At 41.8% G+C, this 21,650-nt stretch overlaps 1 protein-coding gene across 2 annotated transcripts in view; it reads left to right on the top strand.

Annotated features, from left to right (window-relative positions):
• Positions 1–6,692: 6,692 nt before the first annotated feature.
• The window catches only part of znf366 (zinc finger protein 366), a 52,133-nt gene continuing 37,175 nt past the window's right edge, over positions 6,693–21,650 (top strand). For both annotated transcript variants that reach the window (XM_080189241.1, XM_080189240.1), the window contains exon 1: positions 6,693–6,813. The gene's annotated coding sequence lies outside the window, so the exon portion shown is untranslated. The remainder of the gene's footprint in view (positions 6,814–21,650) is intronic.

Below are 21,650 nucleotides of genomic sequence, written 5' to 3'. Positions count from 1 at the left end.
ATATTAAGCTGATCTTTCTTTACACCTTATAACTGTAACTGCAACACTGCGCCCAATCAAATCAAACAATCCAATCAAATCAAATCAACTGCGCCCTCTCCTTTCCTTCTCCCCTCTGCACTCTATGAACGGTATGTTTAGTCTGTATAGCATGCGAGAAACAATACTTTTCACTGTATCCCAATACATGTGATAATAATAAATCAAATCAGATTAAATCATAGAATCCCTACAAAGCAGAACAAAGTGATTCAGCCCATTGAGTCTCCATCGACAACAATCCCACCCAGGCCCTATCCTCGATACCCTACGTATTTCCCTGACACTAAGGAGCAATTTAGCCTGGCCAATCAACATGTCCACATATGTTTGGAGTGTGGGAGGAAACAGAAGCACCAGGAGGGAACCCACACAGACATGGGGAGAATGTGCAAACTCCACACAGACAGTTACCCAAAGCTGGAATTGAACTCGGGTCCCTGCACTGTGAGACATCAGTGCTAACCACTGTGCCACCATGCCACCCCAATCCAATCCAATCAAATCCATCAAATCAAATCAATCTGTCTTCCCACAGCTTTCCAAAGTCACTCTGCTGACTGCTTTCTGACATGAGGCTCTGTGAGGACCACTATCTTACAGTTGCTTTTCTTTCATGAAGCGAATTTTCTGCTTCTATCAACAAACATAGATAGATCAATGAAACCATAGAACCTCTTATCAAGGTCCTTCGATCACTGTCTCTGGCAGCTCCTGTCTGGTTCATGTTGCTCCAGATCTGTTGTAGACCTCGCCAATGTGATGGCACATTGAAATCCCAATGTGGGGGATGATACAAATATGCTGAAGGGATATTTGAAGGGATATGTAAGAAAGAGTGAGATAGTCTCTTGGTCAGCCTGAACCATGTGGTACCTGCAGCATAACAGTCTCCCCACATTAAATGACTCCACATTTAGGTTCTTGCCATGGGATGTTTTAAAGTTTATTTATTAATGTCACAAGTAGGCTTACATTAACACAATGAAGTTAGTGTGGAAAGCCTCTAGTCACCACATTCCAACACCTGTTTGGATACACTGAGAGAGATTTTTTTTTAAGCATGGTCAATCCACCTAACCAGCATGTCTTTCGGACTGTGGGAGGAAACCCAGGCAGCCACAGGAGAACGTGCAAACACAGACAGTGGCCCAAGCCGGGAATTGAACCCAGGACCCTAGTGCTCTGAGGCAGCAGTGCTAACCATAGTGCTCTCCCAATGTACTCTATGGTGCCCTCTTACATCCTCCTTGCTTCAAGAGGCTATCAGAGACTATCTCTATCTAGGGTATAACATATGAACATGGATAAAAGAAACAGAAAATGGGAATAAATGAATCATTTTTGGCTGGGAACCTGTAACTAGTGGAGTGGCACAGGGATCAGTGCTGAGACCTCAATTGTTTATAATCTATATCAATGATTTGGATGAAGGGATAACATTTATGTATGGTAGCAGTGCCAGGGGGCAGTGCCAGGGGCAGTGCCAGAGGGCAGTGCCAGGGGGCAGTGCCAGGGGGCAGTGCCAGGGTACTGCCAGGACATATCCCTCTTCCCTGTGTACTTACCTGCATGCTCCTGGCGGCTTCTATTTGCCTGGTTCACATTGCTCCACACCAGTTGTAACCCTCACCGACATGATGTCACATCAGTGAAGGGGAAATCCCAACTGGGGCGGGGGGGGGGGAGGGTGGAAGCGGGTGGCGGCGACACTGCACCGGAGCATCCCACTGATGAGATTGAAGTGTATTTAAATGAGATTCCCGGCCTTCTTCAGCATGAACCTGATTATGTCAATGGCGGGGGGAGGGGACCACCGGCGTGAGATCTCGCTGGCAAAAATCTCGTTTATGTGCTTTCATGGATTTTGCCATTTTGCCCACATTGCCATTTGCACCTGTGGCAAACACAGATGCCAAATCCCAGCCAAAGAGTCTAAAAATGATCCAGATGGATTAAGTGAATGGGCAAAACTTAGACCAACAGAGTATAATGTGGAAAAATGTGAAAATGTCCTTTAAGCAAGTGGAATAGAAATGCAGCATGTTATTCAAATGAAGAGAGTCTAGTCTGTGGTACAGAGGGATCTGGGTGTCCAGGTACGTGATTTACAAAAAAGCTAGTATGCAGGTATAACACGTGAGTAGGAAGGCAAATGGAATGCTGGCATTTATTGCAAGGGGAATGGAATATAAAAACAAGGAAATATTGTTACAGCTGTACAGCGGCTTAGGGAGATTGCATATTCTAGAGTATTCTGTACAATTTGGTCTCCTGATTTAAGAATGGATATAATTGCATTAAAAGCAGTTCACTCAGCTGATTCCTCAGGTAAAGGGATCAGCTTATGAGGGAAGGATGAATGGGTTGGGTTTAAACCCATTCAAGTTTAGAAGAATGGGAGGTAACCTTATTGAAACATATAAGATTAAGGAAATGTAAACAAAAATATGCAACACAGAGCAAATCCAGAGTTGTAAACAACTGTAAAAAATCAAAGTGTACTTTATCTGAATGCAAGAAACATTTGCAACAAGGTGAGTTGATAGCACAGATTGAAACAAATGAGTATGATGTATTTACTATTACAGAAAAGTGGTTACAAGGTGACCAGGACTGGGTGCTCAACATTCCAGGGTATCAATGTTCCAAAAGGACAGACCAAAGGGGAAAGTAGGTGGGGTAGCACTGTTAATGAAGGAAGGTTTCAGAGCAGTGCAGATTCATAATATAGAGGCAGTGGATAGTGATGTAGAATCAGTTGGGTTGAAATCATGAATAGCAGAGGAGGGAACACAAGGGTGGAAGTAGTCCACAGGCTCTCAAAATTTGACCTCAGAGCATTAATGAGGAAATATCAAAGGCATGTTCAAAGGGAACTACAATTATCATGGGAGATTTTAATCTGCACATTGATTGGACAAACCAAACTGGCAAGGGTAACATTGCAGGACACGGTAGCACAGTGGTTACCACTGCTACTTCACAGCTCCAGGGCCCTGGGTTCGATTCCCAGCTCGGGTCACTGTCTGTGTGGAGTTTGCACATTCTCCTTATGTCTGCGTGGGTTTCCTCCGGGTACTCCAGTTTCCTCCCACAGTCCAAAGATGTGCGGGTTAGGTTGATTGACCATGCTAAGAAATTGCCCCTTAGTGTACAGGAATGCATAGGTTAGAGGGATTAGTGGGTATAATATGTAGGGATATGGGGGTAGGGCATGGGTGGGATTGTGTTCGATGCAGACTCGATGGGCTGAAGGGCCTCTTTCCACACTGTAGGATTCTATGAACATGGAAGAAGAATGCTGGACTGCATCAGGGATTGCTTTTCAGCACAGTACATTGTGGAACTCACTCGGAAATGGACTGTTTTAGATTTGGTCTTGTGGTTAAATATCCCCTAAGAGATAGCGATCATAATATGATAGAATTCCAGATACAGTTTGAGGGTGAGCTCCATAGATCCATAACTAGTATCTTCAGTTTAAATAAAGGCAATTATAATGGTATGAGGGAAGAATTGTCTCAGGTGAACTGGGTAAACAAGCCAAGATACAGATCTTGACACAGCCACTGATGAGCAGTGGCAGATATTCACACAGCTGGTCTAAAATGCTCAGCAGGAGTTTATTCCAATCAACAAGAGGAATTCTACTAGAAAGAGGCAAAAGCCATAGTTAACAAAAGAGGTCAAGGATAATGTTAAATTGAAAAGCAGGATATACAAAGTGGCATGGGATAGCAGTAGACCAGAGGACTGGGGAGTTCTTAGGATCCAGCAACAGAACAGTAAAAAGCTCATTAGAAGGGAAAAAATGAATTTTGAGAGAAAACTTGCATGCAGCATAAAAACAAACAGTAGCATTTCTATGAATAAATAAATAGGAAGCAGGTCGCTAAATTAAATGTGGGACCTCTACTGGATGAGGAAAGTGAATTGATAACAGCAAACAAAGAAATGACAGATATGCATCAGTCTTTACCATGGAAGACATTGCAAATATTCCTAAGATAGCAGATGGGCTGATCTCAAGTAATGTCTAGAACTTACAAAAATCCCAATCACAAGGGTTGGAGTATGAGAGAAACTCAAGAGGCTAAAGGCAGGCAAGTCACCAGGACCCGAAGAACTGCACACTAGGGTTTTACTGGAAGTGGCCGTGGAGATAGTGGATCTATTGGTTGAAATTTTTCATACCTCACTAAGTTTAAGGATTGGAAAACAGCCAATGTGACGCCCTTGTTCATAAAAAGTGAAAGGCAGATGGCAGGGGACTATAAATAAGTTAGTTTAACATCTATTATTGGCAAGACACTAAAGTAAATAATCAAAGAGGAAATAGCTAATCAATTAGGAAAACTGAATATGATAGTACTTAGTCAACATGGTATTATGAAAGGTAAATCATGTTTGAAAATTTGCTCGAGTTTTTTGAGGATATAACTGGGAGAGTAGATAGAGGGGAACCTGTAGATATAGTGGATTTAGATTTCCAAAAGACATTTGACAAGTTGCTACTCAAGAGGCTGGGAGAGTGGGAGAGTCTTGAATAAGGGGACATAACTACAAAATAAAGGGTCGGTCATTTAAAACTGTAGCGCGTATAAATTTCTTCTCACAGGGAGTGGTGAATCTCTGGAATTCTCTGCCCCAAAGGATGGTGGAGGCTGCATCATTAGGAGTATTTAAAGTGGAAATGGATAAATATTTGATAGGCTGAGGAACAGAGGGCTGTGGGGAAATGGTGCAGGAAAGCAGTTGAAGCCGGCATGTATCAGCTGTGATCATACTGAATAGCAGGACAGTCCTGAAGGGCCAGATGACCTACTCCTGCTTCTATTTCTTGTGTTCTTGTGTTCCTGAGGAGACGTGACAGGATGGGTGATGAGTGGATGTTTCCTTTTGTGAGACACTATTTAAAAATGAGGGATCTCCCATTTAAAGCTGAGATGAGAAAGTTTTTCTCTCAAAGGGTTGTTAGTCTATAGAACGCTCCTCTGCAGAGAGCAGTGGAGGCTGAGTCATTAAATAGATTCAAAACTGTCAGATTTTTGATCGACAAGGGAGTGAAGGGTTATGGAGGACAGACAGGAAAGTTGAGTTGGGGACTCAATTAGATTAGCCATAATCTTTTTGAAATGCAGAGCTGGCTTGAGGGGCTGAATGGCCTACTCCTAGCACTTTGGAATAGTTTAAACAGAATTGCAAGAGAAGTTTACCTCAATACAACTCTTAGATTCAGCAATAATTTCTATTGTTAATATCATTTTATGACCTTCCCTCTAGACTCCCTAGTTCCATTTTAGCTTTTAATAAGGATTTTTTTAACTTAAAGTATTCACCATCAACTCTGATGTTGCAAGATAAATGCAGGCTACCTTTTAAGTGTAATAAACCAAGGCTTGTTTGAGGTGCACTTACATCAGAGTTGCTTTTACCAGTTTCCCAACCATGTGTCCACGTATTTTAAATTTAATACTTTAACCTCCAACCTAAAAGTTATGTCTAAAACTAAAAGTTATATCCTGAAATCTTCAAACAGTGAACTAGATTTTTGCTACAAATTTAACGTTGGCCTTTACTGTGAGGGGGTATAAAAAGAGGAAGTTCTTGCTATAACTGTGCAGGTCTTTGGTGAGATCACATCCAAAAGTGCATATCACTTTGGTCTCATTATTTAAGAGGAGACAGGAAGTAGCTCAGAGAATGTTCACTAGGTTTTTTCTTGGAATGAAGGGGTTGTCTTGAGGTCTATATTCATTGGAGTTTGGAAGAATGAGAAGTGACTTATTGAAATATATAAAATTCTGGGCTGATATATAAAATATAGGGTTGATAATGAGAAGATAGTACCCCTCATATGGGAGCCTAGAACTGGTGGGGGACACAGTTTTAGGGTGAGGATTATCCCATTTAAGTGGGGATGAAGAGGGATTTCTTCTCTCAGAGAGTCATGTGTCTTTGGAATTCTCTCCCCAGACAGCAGTGGAGGCTGAGTCATTAGGTACATTCAAGGCTGAGTTAGACAGATTTTTGATCTACAATGTTTATGGTGAACAGGCAGGAAAGTGGAGTTCAGACCCCAGTTAGAACAGCCAAGTGGCTGAATGGCCTCTGCCTGCTGCTATTTCTTACGTTTTTTCATGTTCTTACAGATTTGTCATTACTTTTACATGGATATATTTCTGCCATTTTGCAGCAACATTCCTGTTGCATATTATTCAAATCAAACTATATTATTCATCTGGAATGAGAGATTTATGCTGCCGATATAAAATTGAGTTTGTGATGAATGTGTACAATTAATGACATGAGTATGAAAAGCAATACAACATGTTTTCTATTCACTGATATCTGGTAGGTTGTGCTTGAATACTTATCTTTTTATTAAAATAATACACCCCTGTAAGCAAGCAGTGCCCCAATCTAGGCTGGGAATGAAGGTTCAAACTTCTATCTAATTTCCTTTTTTGTTGTTTCCATATGAATCTTTTTTTTTCTCTCAGAGAAAGATGACTATCTGGAGTTTCCTTATTTTTCTGCAGGAAGTCAAAGGGCTGTTGGCTTCCTCTCCCCTCCCTTCCTTCCTTTTTTTTTCCGAAGGTACTCATCTGTAACAAAAAAAAGAACGAAGTAATTCTGTTCCTGTTCTCCTTCTTGGGTAGCTTCAAACACCGACAAAATAAGTTCCTTCTTTTAATCAAATCTATGCGTGGCGGCTGTGAGAAGCAGGTAGACAGTTGTATGCTCTGTAGGCATTAAGGAAACTCGCTGGTAAGTTGCACTGTAAAATGTGGATTTGAGCTTTTGACATGTAAATTGACTAAAAGATAATATCCTTATGATTTTTAATCTCAGATAATGCAAAATTTGCATGAGTGCAATTAGTTTTAGATATCTAAAATCTCATAGGATACATACAAAGTCTCTAAGCTGTTTACTGTTAGTTTCATCACTTGTAATTCTATGGTTATAAGATTACCAAGTTTTCTTAAAGATAAAGAAATAGATCAATGTTATGAATACAAGAGCTGGATGACCAGTGGTAGATATTCTAATGTTCAACCAATTGTATATGTTTATTATTATTCTGAAAAAGTTTGAGATCAAAAAGTACAAATGATCAAACTTTCAGCAGAGTGTCCCTTCCCATTCAGTCTCAGAGCTTTAAGTTAGTTCTTCAAAAGAAGAACGTTTAGAAATGAAACAGTGCCGGTGGTTATGTTCAGTCACCCGAATAATCTGTGGGTGACTCAAAATGTAAAACATATTCTCCCAAAATGCTGATATGTGTTCAGAATTTACTGATGTGTTACTTAATTTGAAAGTTTAACGGCGTCATCAGAATAGTGTCTATGGAAACATACTTGTAGGTGTTTGCTCCATTATAGTTTTAATAGAATAATATTCAACTTGAAAAATATTGCTAGAAGATTTGGAATCACCTGATTCTCCTGCAACTGACACTGTGCTACACAAGTGTCAATGGCATCAATTACAGTCACACAACACTGATACAACATGATAAATGGCAAATATGAAATCAGAGTGAAATTTGCGCATTATACTGTGCAAATACATCACACCTAGAAATAATAATAATACATCAATGGTTAAGCTCGAGAGAAAAACACATTTTTGAACAGTTTTAACAACTCGCTTTTCAAAAGGCTGTCTTTTTTTACTTCTAATAGTTTAGCAATTTTAAAATCAAAATTCAAAAATAATCAGAAAATAATTTGACGACTTCTGTCATATAACAGGCTACAAAGTCAAATCTGGTATTGTTGTCACACACAGATATACAAACACACACACAGACACACACACAGCAGCAGACAGACACACTCACAGAAACAGACACACACACACAGAAACAGACAGACACACAGACATACACATACATACACACACATAAGACTCACAACAGAGTCTGTGGGATAATCATGCTTCAAATGCAGAAGGACAAACTGAAACTAAAAGTATAAAAAACAGGAACTGTTAATCCCTCCATCAGCACAAAAAGGTAAATTCCCAGGGAGAAATGAAAAGAAATTGCAACAACAAAAACACAGTCCTGCCCCTATGCCAGTGAAGAGTATCATGTCTGAACCAGCAAAGAAGCCAACTTGTTTTCACTTCTCTATTTCAGCAATCTATACTGTTCACAGATTTCCACTGCCATACCCACTGTCTATAATTCCAACATTTTGAGGCATTAGTCTATACATTTCCACAGGAGACTGTGTTCGATGCCAAAATACAAATGTTAATAGGATTTTCCTCAATAAATCTAAGTAGGTAGTGTTCAGTCACTCAGCTTCAGTCAAGAATCTGAATAGAAAAGCATTCTGAGAAGGACAATGATTTCTAATTGAATGAACACATTTACACAATTGTATTACTTTAAACAACTCTAACTCCACAATCATTCCATACTTTGGATGATTTTCTCAGACACGATCAGGTGGTCTATCAACGCAAGTTCTTTATTTTCCTTTGTAACTTTTGCGCTGGTGATAACTGAAAAGAGGAGTTAAGGCCACAATTAGATCAGTCTAATATAGCACTTAAATAAAATAATGACAGAATTATATATTGTAAAAGAACTGTGTTGGGACGAATGGAATAGCAGGTTACCCTTTTAGCTCTGGAACTGGAATTCAAAGTTAGCTCAGACTGGGAGAAAGTTTAGTTTCTCTATGGGAGGGAAACTGTTGAATGTGTTTATAGTGAATATTTTTTTAAATTAATTTATGCAATGTGGGTGTTTCTGGTTATACCAGCATTTATTGCCTATCACTAATTGCCCCTTGAGAAGGCAGTGGTGAGCTGCAGTTTTGAACCTCTGTAGAACCCATGGTTTAGGTACATCCACAGTGCTGTTAGAGATGGAGTTCCAGGATTTTGACTTAGCGACAGTAAAGGAACGGTGATACAGTTCCAAGTCAGGATGGTGGGTGAATTGGAGGGGAATCTCCAGGTGATTTGTTCCCAAGTGTCTGCTACTGTTGTCCTTCAAGATGGTAGTAGTCATGGTTTGGAAGACATTGCCCAAGGAACCTTGGTGAGTTCCTGCACTGTATCTTGTAGATTGAAGACACAGCTGACACTGTTTGTTGGTGGTGGAAGGATTGAATATTTGTGAGAGGGCTAGCAATAAAATGGGTTGCTTTGTCTTGGATGGTTCCAAGCTTATTGAGTGCTGTTGGAGCTGCTCTTATCGAGACAAGTGGAGGATATTTCATCACACTCCTGACTTGTGCCTTGTAGATGGGAGACAGGCTTTGGGGAGTCAGGAGATGAGTTACTCACTGCAGGATTTCTGGCCTCGGATTTCCTCTTGTAGTCACCATATTTATATGCATTGTCCGGTTCAATTTCTGATCAACGGTAACTCCCAGAATGTGTAATGGGGAATTCAGTGATGGTAATGCTATTGAATATCGAGAGATGATGGTTAGATTCTTTCTTGTTGGAGATTGCCTGGTGCTTGGATGCTGTGAACATTATTTGCCACTTGTCAGCCTAAACCTGGATATTTTCCAGTTCTTGTTGCATTTGGATATGGATTGCTTCAGTATCTGAACAGTTGTGAATTATAATGAACATTGTGCAGACATCAGCAAACATTCCCACTTCTGACCTTATGATGGGAGGGAAGGAAGATCATTCGTGAAGTAGCCGGACAGTTAAGAGACATTGCAGAGGTAGGAAGGGACAAGGCTAAGAATGTTAAAATAGAGGCACTATTTGGGAGCAAATTTGGGTCAGCAAGTATCAGGGTGATGATACTTGAATAAGCTCAAGTACAGTTGGTTATGAATGTGTTGTAATGGTCAAATTAGCAGGTCATGAAGGATGAAGTACACAACAATGAGAAAAGATAGGTTAATATTTTGGGTATGGAGTCTTATAACCTAATTCTTCACGTAGTTTATTGTATTCTTATGTATAAGTTGAGTATTTCTGTTTGTATTTCAGGCTCCATTTAATTTTCAGTGTTAGCTCAGCGAGAACACTCAGAAGGTTGTGGGTTCAATACCCATTGCAGTGAATCAACCATGTCAATCATGGTGCTGCCCTTTGGATGAAAAATTAAAGTGAGGTCGCACCTCTCAGATGAATGTGAAGGATTGCAGTGGTACTATTCAAAAGAGAGCTGATGTACTGGCCAACTTTTATCTTGGAGCCAATATCGCTTAAAAAAAAGTGGTTTAATGATCTTGATATTTGTGAGAGCTTGCCATGTCATGGGCAAATTAGTTGTCATATTTCCATATATTACAACAGTGTGTCAAAAGTAATTTGTTGGCTATGAACACCAGTGAAGGTGAGAGGCACATTGCTGTTGCAGACTTAGCTGCAAGGCATGACAGTTTTGACACTTCGCAAGACAATGAAGATTGAGCACAAATTAATGAGATGACAATTGGTTTGAGAGAGCCTTAAATAAAGGCACGTAGGTAGAATATCAGGTCCATGGGTTGAACACCGTTTGGTGTGGGCATGTGTCCAGGTAAGCCTTCAGCATTCCTACCGCCACTTTTTACACGGTTGGAATTTTACAAGATGTTGGCTGCAGTGACAGGATTATATTCTCCAGTGCTCAGCATTTCTCTCGCTTTCAGCAATAGAGCTCCAAGTTTTGAAACGATGCTCCAATTTTCTTACAAAACTAAATTGGCCAAGTTATTATACACAATTTTTTCATTCACATATCTGGATCAATTTCCCACAACAAGTCTAGCAGCCTGGGGTGAAGAATGTGCATACATGGTTGGGTAATTAGACAGGGTTGACTAAGTGTTGTTCATAACATTGAAACACCATGGGTTGCACTGATTCTGGGTGAAGGTGCCAGCTCCAGTTGTTATACAGAGCCAGCACAGTACTGTCATTGTATCACACTATCCACCTGAGATAAAGTGCAGGACAATAAAGCTGGTTTAGGTTGAGATTATCACTCTGAATTTACATCAGTGGGTAAATCAGGTGTTAAAAGCCTTGTAATATTGCGTTCTTTCCGTCAATTCTTAGCAATAAATATTGTGCAGTCAATCAAAACAACAAGTAGTTATGTTACATTTCTTCTTAGGGAACTAAAGCTTGCCATTTTTCCTTACTATTTTTTACAAATATGCTGCTAATGTCATGTCAATGGTTAAAAGTAACAGACAAACATAGTGAGGAGCTAGGATATGTGCAATATCCAGTCAGAGCTTTTGGACCCCCTATCCAATTTTCCCTATCTTGTGAATTCTTTCATCTAGCTCAACATAAAAGAATTGGGTTAAACTCATCACAGTCAAGGATGGAAAGAACCTTTATTATGGAATTTATTAATATTTATTAATTTATTAATATCAACCATATGGAAAACCCCTTTCCCAAAGTATTTGGTTTTTTACTCTGTCATGTTCCTCCAGCCTGTTTACCGTCTACATTCTCATTCAGATGTAAGGGCTAGATTATCTACAACTACAGTTGTAAGTAATGTTTTGACATGTGTGCTCATTGTGCAGACTTGCCTAGTGGAAGCGCACAATGTAAATATTTCAAATCCTTTAAATTAATGATCAGAAAAGCATGTATTACACTAACGGGAATTTCTGATAGAGCAATGCTGAGGCCCCCCCCAGCAGCAGCACAAAGACAGAAGATGATCATTTTCTGATCAGTGACGTGGTGCAATCTGTAACAGGCAGGTAGAAGCAGGCAGGACAAGTTAGCTGATGTTAGCTTTTGTAGGCCCTGGCTGAGAACGCAATTATTTCCTTTGCGATGATCATATTATACAAAATTGAAATCATTAAATAGAACATCTATAATGCAGAATATTTGCTAGTGTTATTGGGGAGCATTTAAACAAGATTTGCAGGGGGATGGGAACCAGAGTGCCAGAGCAGATAGTGGAGCAGGGGTAAAAAGATAGGTTAGTTCAAGCAAAATCACAAATGGAAAGATTGAGTGTGGTGGAAATAATCTTTTGAGGTGTGTCAACTTCAATGCCAGGAGTATTGTGGGGAAAGCAGATGAGCTGAAAGTGTGGATTGACACATGGAAATATGACATTATAGCCAATAGTGAAACTTGGCTACAGGATGGGCAAGACTGGCAGCTCAATGTTCCAGGGTCCCAATGTTTCAGGCGTGATAGAGACAGAGGGATAAAAGGTGGTGGGGGGTGGCATTGTTGGTCAGGGAAAATGTTACAGCAGTACTCAGGCAGGATAGATTAGGGAGCTTGTTTACAGAGGCCTTATGGGTGGAGCAGAGGAACAGGAAGGGTATGACCACATTAATGGGGTTGTATTATAGATCACCCAATAGTCAGTGATAATTGGAGGAGCAAATCAGCAGAGAGATAGCTGACAACTGCAAGAAACACAAAGTTGTGATAGTAGGGGATTTTAATTTTCCACATATAGATTGGGTCTCGCATACTGTTAAAGGTTTAGATAGGGTAGAGTTTGTAAAATGTGTTCAGGAGAATTTTCTACATCAGTATATAGAGGTGCCAACTAGAAAGGATGCAATATTGGATCTCTTATTAGGAGATGAGTTAGGGCAGGTGATGGATGTGAGTGTGAGAGAACACTTTGAATCCAGTGATCGTAATGCCATTAGTTTCAACCTGATCTTGGATAAGGATAGATCTGGCCCTCGAGTTGAAGTTCTGAACTAGAAAAAGACCAAATTTGATGAAATGAGAGGGAATCTGGGAAGTGTGAATTGGCACAGGCTGTTCTCTGGTAAGGATATAAATGGAAAGTGGGAGGCCTTCAAAGGAGAAATTTTGAGAGTGCAGAGTTTGTATGTTCCTGCCAGGATAAAAGGCAAAGTAAATAGGAATAAGGAACCTTGGTTCTCGAGGGAGATTGTAACACTGATTAAGAGGAAGAGAGAGTTGTATGAAATGTACAGGCAGCAAGGAACAGATCAAATGCTCGAGGAATATAAAAAGTGCAAGAAGCTACTTAAGAGGGAAATCAGGAGGGCTAAAAGAAGACATGAAGTTGCTTTGGCAGACAGAGTGAAGGAAAATCCAAAGAGCCTCTATAGGTTTGTTAGGAGCAAAAGGATATTGAGGGATAAAATTGGTCCTCTTGAAGATCAGAGTGGTAGACTGTATATGGAACCAAAAGAAATAGGGGAGATATTAAATGGGTTTTTTGCATCCATATTTACTGAGGAAATGGGCATGGAGTCTACAGAAATAGGGCACAGAGGTAGGGAGGTCATGGAACCTTTACAGATCACAGGGGAGGAGGTGCTGGCTGTCTTGAGGCAAATCAGAGTGGATAAATCCCCAGGACCAGACATGATATTCCCATGGACCTTGAGGGAGGCTAGTGCTGAACTTGCAGGGGCCCTGGCAGACATATTTAAAATGTCAGTATTCACGGGGGAGGCGCGATGATTGGAGGGTGGCTCATGTTGTTCCATTGTTTAAAAAGGTTCCAAAAGAAATCCGGGAAATTATAGGCCAGTAAGTTTGATGTCGGTGGTGGGCAAGTTATTGGAAGGTGTGATAAGGGATCGGATCTACAAATATTTGGATAGACAGGGACTTATTAGGGAGAGTCAACATGGCTTTGTGCGTGGTAGGTCATGTTTGACCAACCTATTAGAGTTTTTCGGGGAGGTTACCAGGAAAGTGGATGAAGGGAAGGTGGTGGATATTGTCTACCTGGATTTCAGCAAGGCCTTTGACAAGGTCCCTCATGGCAGGTTAGTTAGGAAGGTTCAGTCGCTAGGTATGCATGGAGAGGTAGTAAATTGGATTAGACACTGGCTCAGTGGAAGAAGCCAGAGAGTGGTTGTGGAGGATTGCTTCTCTGTGACTAGTGGTATGCCGCAGGGATCGGTGTTGGGTCCGTTGTTGTTTGAACATAAGAACATAAGAACATAAGAAATAGGAGCAGGAGTAGGCCATCTAGCCCTTCGAGCCTGCCCCGCCATTCAATAAGATCATGGCTGATCTGTCGCTGCTCAGTTCCACTTTCCCGCTTTCTCCCCATAACCCTTAATCCCCTCTCTTATCAAAAACCCATCAACCCGCTTCTTGAAAATATTTAGCGAGGCAGCCTCCACCACTTCAACGGGTAGAGAATTCCAGAGATTCACCACCCTTTGAGTGAAGAAGTTCCTCCTCAACTCCGTTCTAAAACGCCCCCCCTTTATCTTGAGGCTGTGCTCCCTAGTCCTACTGTCTTTTTTGAGCGGGAAGAGTCTCTCCACCTCTATCCTATCCATCCCATTCATCATCTTATACGTCTCAATGAGATCTCCCCTCATTCTTCTAAACTCTAACGAGTACAAGCCTAGTTTATTCAGCCTCTCCTCATAGCTCAACCCCCTCAACTCCGGTATCAGCCTAGTAAACCTCCTCTGCACTCCCTCCAAGGCCAAAATATCCTTGCGCAGGTGCGGCGCCCAAAACTGCACACAGTACTCCAGCTGCGGCCTCACCAATGCCCTATACAGCTGCAGCAAGACCTCCCTACTTTTATATTCAATCCCCTTCGCTATGAAGGCCAGCATCCCATTCGCCTTCCTGACCACCTGCTGCACCTGCAAGCTGGGTTTTTGCGACTCATGCACAAGGACCCCGAGGTCCCTCTGCACCGTCGCCTGCTGCAGTTTTTCGCCCCGTAAGTAATAGTCCTTCCTACCATTCTTCCTACCAAAGTGGACCACCTCACACTTGCCAACATTAAATTCCATTTGCCACTTCCTGGCCCATTCGCCCAGCCTATCTAGATCCTTCTGCAGACTCTCCACATCCTCTGCACAATTTGCCGTCTATATCAATTTGTCATCTATATTGTCGTTTGTCATCTATATCAATGATCTGGATGATAATGTGGTAAATTGGATCAGCAAATTTGCTGATGATACAAAAATTGGAGGTGTAGTGGACAGTGAGGAAGGTTTTCAAAGCTTGCAGAGGGATTTGGACCAACTAGAAAAATGGGCTGAAAAATGACAAATGGAATTTAATGCAGACAAGCGTAAGGTCTTGCACTTTGGAAGGACAAACCAAAGTAGAACGTTCAGGGTAAATGGTAGGACTCTGAAGAGTGCAGTTGAACAGAGGGATCTGGGAATACAGGTACAGAATTCCCTAAAAGTGGCGTCACAGGTGGATAGGGTCGTAAAAAGTGCTTTTGGTACATTGGCCTTTATAAATCGGAGTATCGAGTATAAAAGTTGGACTGTTATGGTAAGGTTGTATAAGGCATTGGTGAGGCCGAATTTAGAGTATTGTGTACAGTTTTGGTCACCTAGTTACAGGAAGGATGTAAATAAGGTTGAAAGAGCGCAGAGAAGCTTCACAAGGATGTTGCCGGGACTTGAGAAGCTGAGTTGCAGAGACAGATTGAATAGGTTAGGACTGTATTCACTGGAGTGTAGAAGAATGAGGGGAGATTTGATAGAGGTGTATAAGATTTTGATGGGTATAGATAGAGTGAATGCAAGCAGGCTTTTTCCACTGAGGCTAGAGGAGAAAAAAATCAGAGGACATGGGTTAAGGGTGAAAGGAGAAAAGTTTAAAGGGAATATTGCGGGGGGGGCTTTTTTACACAGAGAGTGGTGGGAGTGTGGAACGAACTGCCGGATAAAGTGGTAAATGCGGGGTCACTTTTAACATTTAACAAAAACTTGGATGGATTCATGGATGAGAGGAGTGTGGAGGGATATGGTCCGAGTGCAGGTCAGTGGGACTAGGTAAAAAATTGTTCGGCACAGACAAGAAGGGCCTGAAGGCCTGTTTCTGAGCTGTAATTTCCTATAGTTTCTAAGAGGCCATTTGGCCCATCAAATCTGCACCGACCCTGACAGAGTATCTTACCCAGGCCCTCTGCTCTGCCTTATCCCTATAACCCCACACATTTACCTTGGCTCATCCATTTAACCTACACATCTTGGGATACTAAGGGACAATTTAGCATGGCCAGTCCATCAAAAGGGCTTCTTCTGCACTATATGAGTCTATGACTCTATGGTTATTAGAGTTGCAGCTGGAAAAAGTTGCAAACCCCAAGGAATCTCACAGTCAATGCATTCCACATTCCACATTAGTTGAATTCCAGATGTGCTTCATAACAGGTAACTATGGCTTAGTGGTATTATTGCTAGATTATTAATCCAGAAACTCAGCAATGTTCTGGGGACCCAGGTTCGAATCCTGCCGCAGCAGATGGTGAAATTTGAATTCAATAAAAAATATCTGGAATTAAGAATCTGTTGACCATGAAACCTTTGTTGATTGTGGGGGAAAAAAATCATCTGGTTCACCAATGTTCTTTAGGGAAGGAAATCTGCTGTCCTTACCTGATCTGGCCTACATGTGACTCCAGAGCCACAGCCATGTGGTTGACTCTCAACTGCCCTCTGAACAAGGGCAACTAGGGATGGGCAATAAATGCTGGCCAGCCAGCGATGTCCATGTCCTATGAATGAATGAAAAAAATCCAAAATTGGAAACAGCCAATTACTTTTCAACTTCCCTGGATTTTGTTGTTACCTGCTTCAGAATTCAAATAAGAACATAAGAACATAAGAAATAGGAGCAGGAGTAGGCCATCTAGCCCTTCGAGCCTGCCCCGCCATTCAATAAGATTCTGGCTGATCTGTTGTGGCTCAGTTCCACTTTCCCGCCCTCTCCCCATAACCCTTAATCCCCTCTCTTATCAAAAACCCATCAACCCGCTTCTTAAAAATATTTAGCGAGGCAGCCTCCACCACTTCAACGGGCAGAGAATTCCAGAGATTCACCACCCTTTGAGTGAAGAAGTTCCTCCTCAACTCCGTTCTAAACCGCCTCCCCTTTATCTTGAGGCTGTGCCCCCTAGTCCTACTGTCTTTTTTGAGCGGGAAGAGTCTCTCCACCTCTATCCTATCCATCCCATTCATCATCTTATACGTCTCAATGAGATATCCCCTCATTCTTCTAAACTCTAACGAGTACAAGCCTAGTTTATTCAGCCTCTCCTCATAGCTCAATCCCCTCAACTCCGGTATCAGCCTAGTAAACCTCCTCTGCACTCCCTCCAGGGCCAAAATATCCTTGCGCAGGTGCGGCGCCCAAAACTGCACACAGTACTCCAGCTGCGGCCTCACCAATGCCCTATACAGCTGCAGCAAGACCTCCCTACTTTTATATTCAATCCCCCTCGCTATGAAGGCCAGCATCCCATTCGCATTGTATGAGGATCACAAGGCATGGTGCAATGATCATTATCCTTTCATCTCTAGGAACAGAGCTGTAACCTAGGCCACACTTTGGTGTCCTACTAATAAAAACCACAGATAGAATTTTATGCTTCCCTCAAAGCAAAATTGAGTGGACAGGATTCCCTCTGGAATCTGCCCACCCAATCCCAGACGCAATTTCATGCTTGGGCGGGCAGGACCTCAGGCGAGAAACCACCCATTCAACACTTAATGACCACTTAAGAGCCATACCCTGCCCAGCTGGTGGGAGTGACATTTCCACCTTTCCCCATTTCGGGCAGCAACGGGGGTATGGCACTTGTTGTGAAGGCCTCCTCAGATTTGGGGTACCCTCCTGTCTTGGGATGTTGGAGATCCATGTTCCCCCCCCCACCCCTAATCCATCCCCAATGTTCACCATCCTTAAAATTCTACCCCAGATTTTCAAGTCTTTTCCAATATTTGTATCTCACTCATAAAGGGGCTGGTTAACTAAGATAACTAGATGGCTAAAGTGTGATGCAAAATGATGCGAAGAGTAGAGGGTCAATCTCTGTGCTGGCTATGGTAGTTCATGGAGGCCTTGCCCCCAGGTTTACAGAATGGTAGCCTCAAGATATGAGTAACCAAAATGTGTCTGTCTAATGGACAAAGATGCCTTTGGGATTATGACCAGACACATATGTGTCACTAATACAAAGCAATATATGATGAATTTGCTTTGTATGATCTCTGAAATCTTACTTTTCTTCCTACAGTTCGATAACTGACGTCTTATTCTGTTTTTACATAGAACAGAATTCTCTGGGTGGTCACACCCCAACACTGCAGCCAGCGAGAATGGGGAATGTGGCACTCAACCAAATCTCCATTCGCTGCAGTGGGACCGGAGAATCCCAGCTGCAGGCGAGGTCGGAGAATCTGACCCATTGTTTCAGGGTGAAGATCATTTTTTTCCAATTCTTCCCTTCAAATTGTTTCTGGCTTTGTGCCCTTTTGTTGCTGACTCATCAAAAATTGGAAACAGCCGATTACTTTTCAACTTACCTTTTATAACCTTGAATACTTATATCATCCAAAATGCTGATAATTGAAACTTGATTGTAACATATAAGATCCTGAGGGGTCTTGACAGGGTGGATGAAGAAAGGATGTTTCCCTTTGTGGGACAATCTAGAACTCAGTAGGGGTCACTATTTAAGAAAGGAGTCGCTCATTTAAGGTGGAGGCGAGGAGAAAATCTATTCTCTCAGGGGATTGTGAGCCTTTGGAACTCTTTTCCCCAAGAGATAGTGGAAGCAGAGTCTTCAAATGTTTTTAAGATAGAAGTCAATAGACTCTTAGATCCATAGAATCCCTATAGTGCAGAGGAGGCCCTTCAGTCCATCAGGCCTGCACCTACTCTCTGAAAGCATCTTATCCAGGATCACCCTCCACCATGGATGAAGTCTTGAAATTCTAGCTGCAGATTCATTTGTTGATGATCCTGCTCCAAGTTCCAGCAAGAAGGTTATTTAAAGAATCAGAGATGGTACTCTCACCTGTTGTGGTGTAACAAGGGTGCCTACTCTACAGGAACAGTGGATGCTGGAATGACACCCAACTCTTGAAGTGGGGAAAAGCAATTTTCTATTCAAGCATGTTTAAGAAACATGTAAAGAACCATAGAATCCCTACAGTGCAGGAGAGGCTATTCAGCCCGTCGAGTCTGCACCGACTCTCCAAAACAGCATCCCACGCAAACCTTTCCCAGTAACCCCATACATTTACAATAGCTAATCCACTTAACCTGCACATCACTGGACTCAAAGGGGCAATTCAGCTTGGCCAACCAAGCTAATCTGCACATCTTTGAACTGTGGGAGGAAACCAGAGCACCCAGAAGAAACCCACATAGACATGGGGAGAATGTACAAACTCCACACAGACAGTCACCCAAGCCCAAGTCCCTGGCACTATGAAGCAGTAGTGCTAACTACTGTGCACCATGCCACCTTAAATATCCACATTTTAGTACTTATTTATAGAAGATTTTTAAATATCAGTAAGGAGTAGGCTGGAGATCTTGTGCTGCAGTGGGTTCTGTCCCTATCTCTGAATCAACCAACAAAGTCCCTCTAATACTCGCCAATAACAGGCAGTGAGAGTGGGAGAGACTCCTGGTCAGGCATGCTTGAAATGGAGTGCCTACCTCAAGTTATAAGCCTCCAGTGACAGACTAGCGATTTATTCCCCAAACACCTCACTGTGGGAACAGGTGAAAATCGACCTCGTGCACCACTAGGTGCAGCAAGAGAAACAACAACAAAGCGTAGACTATTCTGTTGTTTTCACCTTATGCTAAGGCCTTCCAGTTCTGTGCTGTGCTTGTAAAGCCGCAAGATTCAAGCTTGGTTGTTGAGTGGAGCTTGATCTGCTGAGGCTGACATCTTGCTATCAAGTCACACTCCAAAGACATGAACACATGACTTAAGATGGCACTCTGTTACAGTACTGAGGGATGTCTGCACTTTCAGTGGTGCCATATTTCTGATGAGGGCCAGGATTCTCTGACCTCATCAGCAGCTGGAATTCTCCTTCCCGCTGCGGTGAATGGGGATTTGGCTGAATGCCAAATTCTACATTCTCGCTGGCAGTGGTGGCGAGGTGTATAACATCTGGCCGAGGCCCCATCTGCCTTTTAGGTGTGTGTAAAAAAGATTCCTTGTGGAGAGCAGGGAAGATTTTCTGGCAAATTGGCCAGTATTAATCTATTAGCATCATCACCATAACTAGATAACTTTGTCATTTATTTCATTACTGCTGATGGGGAATTTGCTGTGAATAGATTATCTGCAATATCACTGCTGTAATTTCAGTAGGTCTCACGAGCAGTTTCTATTCTGTTATGGTTGAACATAAGTGTGTATTGATGACACATAACTATGTACGTATATACAGTCCAAGCTATGAGATAACTCCATGCTTGCTTTGACACAGGTCTCTGTCCAGTCCACAATTGACCCTAGTTTCCGGTCACTATGAGCAAATTTAATGGCCTTGCTCATCCCGAAACCATAAAATCCCACCCAAAGTCAACAGACCTTCCCATTGTCTGCCCCTCTCCCACTCAAATTCCCGTAGTGTGTTAGGCAGTAAAATTCCAGCTCATGTGTCTGTTTACATCACGCTGAAGACAGTACTGTTCCCCAGTCCCACACTAACCTTTGCTATGCCATATCTATGAAATGCTAATACTACAATTACAACAGTGACCATACTTCAAAAGTACATCATTGGCTGCAAAGCACTTTCGGGCATTTTGAGGTCACATAAGATGTTATATAAATGCAAGTTTATTCCTTCATTTTCATTGTCAAAGTTCTCCAGTCTGAGTAAATCAACAGCTGTGTTTATCCATTTCTTTTTCATCTGGATATCTCTCCAGAAAATCTATAGACATGTTTTAGAAAGAGGACTTGATTTCCTGGCACTGATTAGGCAAGCACATTCCAGGAACAAGAGGTAGGCTCCAAAATTATTCATAAAAGACATGACACAGTACTCTGGTGTGCAAATGGTATGCCATCACCATCCTGGCAAAATTAGGTTAATGGTTAGGTGCATTGATGCGAACAGGTGCCAGAATGTGGCGATTAGGGGAATTTCACAGTAACTTCATTGCAGTGTTAATGTAAGCCTTGCTTGTGACTAATAAATAAACTTTACTTTTAAGATTGGGGATTTTAAACCAAAGTAAACTATGGTCAAAACCACTACTTGCCTGGGTTTTCCATGATCTTTTCTGCTGTTTTAAGAATCAATTCACTTAAATCAAGCCATGCCCAAAATTTGGCCAGACCCCAGTTCAAAAAGATGAGATTGCACTGATTATGCTGGTTAGGATTGCTCTCTCATTGTGCTGTCTTCAATATTCTTAAATATAGAAGCACTGATAAGCATATTTTAAAATATTTCACGTATCAAAGAGAAATAATTTACTAAGACACTGATAAATATACACAAATGAAACCTTAATGGTTCAGTATGATTATTTCCCAAGTCATATGAATACAAGAATATAGAGCAGGATTAGGCCACTCAGCCCCTCAAGCCTTGTCGGCAAATCAATAAGATCATGGCTGATCTGATTTTAGCCTCAACTCCATATTCCTGCCTACCTCTGATAACCTTTCACCCTCTTGCTTATCAAAAACCTATCTACCTCTGCCTTAAAAGTATTCAAAGACGCAGCCTCTACTGCCTATTAAGGAAGAGCTCGAAAGACTCACAACCCTTGGAGAGAAAAATAATTTCCTCATCTCTGTCTTGAATGGGCAACACCTTATTTTTAAACAATGACCCCTAGTTTTAGATTCCCCCAAAAGAGGAAACATCCTTTCCACATCC

The sequence above is a fragment of the Carcharhinus amblyrhynchos genome, chromosome 5 (assembly GCF_965287045.1).
Source record: "Carcharhinus amblyrhynchos chromosome 5, sCarAmb.v2.hapA, whole genome shotgun sequence".
Classification (NCBI taxonomy): domain Eukaryota; kingdom Metazoa; phylum Chordata; class Chondrichthyes; order Carcharhiniformes; family Carcharhinidae; genus Carcharhinus; species Carcharhinus amblyrhynchos.
Note: the sequence above shows the minus strand (reverse complement) of the source record. Positions and strands in the feature narration are given on the sequence as shown.